This window comes from Chrysochloris asiatica, unplaced genomic scaffold, assembly GCF_000296735.1.
Source record: "Chrysochloris asiatica unplaced genomic scaffold, ChrAsi1.0 scaffold00122, whole genome shotgun sequence".
NCBI classification, from domain to species: domain Eukaryota; kingdom Metazoa; phylum Chordata; class Mammalia; order Afrosoricida; family Chrysochloridae; genus Chrysochloris; species Chrysochloris asiatica.
The window spans coordinates 8,903,289-8,908,458 of NW_006408640.1; the positions used below are offsets into that span (position 1 = coordinate 8,903,289).

The 5,170-nt window shown below is 45.4% G+C and overlaps 2 pseudogenes; both read left to right on the top strand.

Moving 5' to 3' along the window:
• Window positions 1-1,361, top strand: part of LOC102838107 — a 7,211-nt pseudogene extending 5,850 nt beyond the window's left edge.
• A 1,794-nt stretch (window positions 1,362-3,155) lies between these two features.
• On the top strand, window positions 3,156-4,361 carry LOC102838482 (annotated as a pseudogene).
• The last annotated feature ends 809 nt before the right edge of the window (window positions 4,362-5,170 follow it).

The following is a 5,170-nucleotide window of genomic DNA, read 5'->3' on the forward strand; positions in this document are numbered from 1 at the left end:
AACAACAACAATTGTTGTTAGGTGCCATCAAGTCCATTACAACCTATAGCGACTCTTCTGTATAGGGTTTCTGAGGAGCAGCTGGTGAGTTTGAGCTGCTTACCTTGCTGTTCAAACCGACTTGGCAATCCAGCACATTAACCTGTAGTGCCATACCAGGATTCCTCAGAGACTGTGGAAGGTGGCAAAGCCATGGATTATGCTGAAGCATCAAACACTTTTGTATGACTGGCAGACACACACTTTGTACAGTGCTGTCCCTTGGTATCTGTCACTGAGAATTCACACCCTGGGTCACCACCAGCTGCCCCCATCCTTATCATTAATGAAATGATATGTATCTAGTTCCTAAACTGAACTTGATAGGAAAAGGTAATGAGGAGATCATGTGAGGAAGACGTTGCTAGGGAGCCCAAGTCCAAGCAACTAAAACATAACTGCAGGTAACAAAGAGCCCATATCAGGTGATGGAATTTATTGGCAAGCCAACCTTGATAATTTCCTACAGCACTTCTGTGACCAAACAATTTTGGGTGCAGTTGCCAACAGGATGGATCAGACCAGCAGTGAGATTGTGCAGATCATGCTCTGGATAAGTGAGAGTACCACTCCCTCGAGTGTCCTTTTCACTCAGCCATTGCCTTCCAGTTAGATAGTCAGATCCCTGCCTATTGGCTATAACATCTCTAAGCAAGTTCTTGATCGGTACCTCACTCTACTGACAGATGACCCATTAGAGTTTGTTGGAAAGCCTGGTGACAGTGGTGGAGGGATGTGTGTCATCAAACTCCATAAGGTTCTACACCCCTAGCCACAGCCACTCTGGAGTCTGTTGTACAGGAGAGATTTGGGTTTTGCTGTGCTAGAATATTCTGGCTAGTTTTGCAAAAGAAGCTCCTGGAATAGAAGCAAGTATAAGGCTTTGCAATGATTCCAGCAAAGGAGGCAAAGGATATGCTATATAAGATTCTCTCAGACAATTTTATATTACTTCAGGGGATTCCCAAAACACCAGACAATGACTCATCTAGGAGCTTCTATTTATATACTGTGAACATCCTTTTTGCTGCCTGAATGTTGCTTCACAGGTGTTACAAGACCGTAGGCAACTTGATAGAAAGAAGGCAATTTGAAAGCAAAGAGAACCAGCATCTAACAGAAAATCTCAGATAGTAGAAGCCATCATTACATCTATGCAGATGACCAGTGCAGAGGAGGAACAGCTACAAGAAATAGAGATGATAACAACACCTGAACACCAACAGCTAGAGACCTTGAAATGTAATGTCAGCAAGATCCAGAATGATGAAATCATCTTTCTTTTGGAGCTATACATAGAGCACACCATGAAGATACCATGACCCAGGAGAAAAGTCTTCTTGTTGGGACCTTGCCTAAGCAGGTTGCCAAGCCTTTCCTCGGAAGTGCCCCTGGGTGGCTTTGGACCTCCAACCTTTTGATTTTGTACCACCCATGCACTCTCCATTTCAGCAACTCACCTTTTCTTACACTAGTGCCATGATTGTCTTTACCCATGCCTGTAATCGAGTAGCACCAAACCTTGTCTAACTTCAAGAGCAGAGATGAAAATCCATATCAGCATAAAAACTGGTTCCTAAGATGCCAGCTTGAAGCCATGGTATTTTCAATAACCTCATATGGATGTGAAAGCTGGACAGTGAATAAGGAAAACCATAGAAGGATTGATGCTTTTGAGTTGTGGTGTTGGAGGAGAATATTGAAAGTGCCATGGGCTGCCAAAAACCCAACAGATCTGCGTTGGAAGAAGTTCAGCCAGAGTGCTCCTTGGAGGCCAGGATGACCAGACTTCCTCTCTCATACTTCGGCATACATTCAGGTGGGACTAGTCGCTGGAGTAGGGTATCATGTTTGGTAAGGTGGAGCGTCAGAGAAAAAGAGGAAGATCCTTAGTGAGATGGATTGGTAAAGTAGCAGCATCAATGTGCTCAAGTGTGGCAACAGTTGTGAGGTTGGCCCAGAATCAGGTATTGTTTCGTTCTGTTGTGCATAGGGTTGCTATGAGTCGGTACCAACTCGATGACACATAACAACAACAACATGATGCAGAGGCCATATATACCTCCATATACATATATGACATTAGCCAGTCTCCCAACAGCACTCTATTCTCTAATGTGTTTGGTGAATTGCCACAATGACCTCACGTATGTCATACTCATGATTATGTGTTCATAAGGGAAGTTACAGGCTAAAACTTGAGACCAGGATAACTTGTAAGTACTTGGATAGAACTCAGGAGACAGAAGACAGTTTGTCAAACAGAACATCCTCCAACCAAGACAGAAATCAGTGCATTCTCAGACATTCTTACAGGGAGGGGGTCCTGGTGTGGTGCTGCTTGGTAAGCACTGTACTACTATCTGCAAGGCTGGTGGTTCAAACCCACCAATTGTTCCTCAGAAACCCTATGCAAAGTTGCTAAGAGTTGCAACTGACTCGACGGTACTTAACAACACTCAGCCCTTCTCTTGACTATGCCAGCTGACCATCTCTGCCACTGGGCCCCTTTCAGCCCCTTCCCTGCTCAGACAAGTGTTGTTGTTGTTGTTGTTAAGTGCCATCGAGTCGGGTCCGACCCATAGCGACCCTGTACAGACAAGTGTTACAGCTCTATAAATCTGCCAACAAGTGTCCAAAGGTACCTCAACTGCCCACAAGCTTCCTGCCCAAAGGCACTCCCTTTTTTTTCATGGCAAACCCACCACAACCATCTCCCAGTCACGTGTTCTCAGTACTTACACTTCTGCCACCATTTCTCTGCCACTGAACTCTGCTATGGTTGCCGCCATTTTCAACATCCTGCTTCACCTTCAGTGTTACAACTCTCTCTCTTCTGGCTCTAGGAGGTTCTCAGGACAGGCACAATGGATCCAAAGGGCACCCTCTACTCCACAATATTTTTGATGGTAGAGAGGTTCCTCCAGCCTTCAAGTAACTTCCAACTCATAGTGACCTATAGGGTTTCCAATGAGAGGCTGGTGGGATTGAACCACCAATCTTGTGATTAAAACCAACCTTTCGGTCTAGTAGTGCTTTATCCTATAGGACCACACCAGAACTCAGCCTCAATTATTCACTATTGTACTGTAAGAGACCTATCCCCGGGGTGCGCAATGGCCACGGAGCTGGACGGAGCTGCCCCCGTAGTTCCTGAGGCTGGTTCTCAGGCCCGGGACTTGGCCTGGGGTCCTGGCCCGTTAGGCTGGTTTTGCACCGACACAGTAGCCATGTCCAAGAGAGGGAAACGACTGAAATTTCGGGCTCACGATCGTTGCGGATTATGCCAACTCGGATCCGTCCATCGTGAAGGGTGGATGGATCAAGAAAGCCGTCGCCAAAGCTGTCCAGCAGGAAGTAAAATCTCTCTGTGGCCTGGAAGCTTTTCGGGTTCCGACAGAAGAAGCTCTTTCTGGGGCTAGTGATCTCTGTGACATCATCGACAGCAGTGATGAGATGTATGCCTAAGAGGAAAGCATTGATGAGAGGACAGTCTCCAGAAAAAGGAAAAGCAAGAGGCACAAAGAAGACCTGGACTGTGCTGGAGGAGAAGAGTATCCCATGGATATTCGGCTCTTGCTGACCTCCTACATTGGTCCTGAGGACATTGTGAATTTTTCCCTGATTTGTAAGAATGCCTGGACTGTCAGTTGCAGTGCTGACTTTTGGACCAGGTTGACCGAAGGCACTACACGCTGGATGCCTCTCTACCTTTGTGTCTGCTACCAGGGTCAATGGAGAAGCTGCACTGTCTCCGGGCATGTGTGATCCAATCTCTGTACCATATGTATGAGCCATTTGCTACTGGAATCTCCAAGAATCCAGCCATTCCAGAAAGCACTCCTAGCACACTAAAGAATTCCAAATGCTTGCTTTTCTGGTGCAGGAAGGTTGTAGGGAATAGACAGGAACCAATGTGGGAATTCAACTTCAAGTTCAAAAAACAGCCCCCTAGGCTAAAGAGCAAGTGTATGGGAGGGTTGCAGCTGCCAATTCAATATGAGGATGTTCACACCAACCCAGACCAGGACTGCTGCCCGCTGCAAGTCACCACTCTGACTTCCATCTTCATTCCAGTTGTCATGGGAATGATATTTACCCTGTTTACTATCAATGTGAGCACACACATGCGGCACCATCAAGTAAAACTAGTGTTCCAGGATTCTCCTATCCATGGTGGTGGGAAACTGCGCAGGGAACAGGGCATGCAAGTCATCCTTGACCCAGTGCACAGCGTTTGGCTCTTTGGCTGGTGACATCCTCAGTGTCCTGTTCTCCCTAAGAGCATAGTTACTGCATCCTATACCCGGGGGCTGCCCTGAGCTAGACCTGTCCATTAGTAATCAGATTCTAGTTTGGCAGCTGATTGTGTGTCTGGTTAGTAATGCACAAGCTCATCAGTTTCCAGGGTCTTCTGTGTGGTGAGAAGAGGGGTTGAATCAAGAGAAAAACCAATTGATTCATAAATGTATTTTCATGCACAGAATTGCATTTGAAAGGAGAAATCTGGGTTTATTTTTTATGTTAAAACCCCATTTTGGTGCTATTGAGTTTGTTGTTCTTTATTCTTTTATCCCAGTGAAAATGGATGGGCTTGCTCTAGAGAAAAATTAAATTTGTGACTCTCCAAATAAGGAAGTTTCCACATTCCCTTATGGATCAGAGACCTAAAATTGTTATTATTGTTGCTTCTAATTTAACTACTTATTAAATCCAAGTGATTCTCCCTATACCCTTCTCCAGAAATAAAGCACGTGATAGGGTTTTCAGAATCTTAAAAAAAAAGAGCCAGAGACCTATCCCCATCTCCTTTTATCAGTCCCGCCCAGACAGATTGATTACTATTCAGTGGAGATTCTGCCTTCTTTTCTGTCCTCTGGATCTAGGCTCCCTCTTGAAAACTTGTAAACTTGTCACTTCTTGCATTTGTAGGTTCCCCCGCCACCACCATTTTGGGTAGCCAATGTCCAAGTTGCCCATCTACTCTGTGTATAGAGGGGGTGGGAATGATCCTCGCTGTAAAGGCTTGTTCCCTCTTTTGAGCTACTCCATCCATAGGTTTAGGTCAAGTTCATCAAATTGTATCAGATTACTCTTTTTTTCCCCCTCTTCTTTCTTCTTCTAGTTGAGC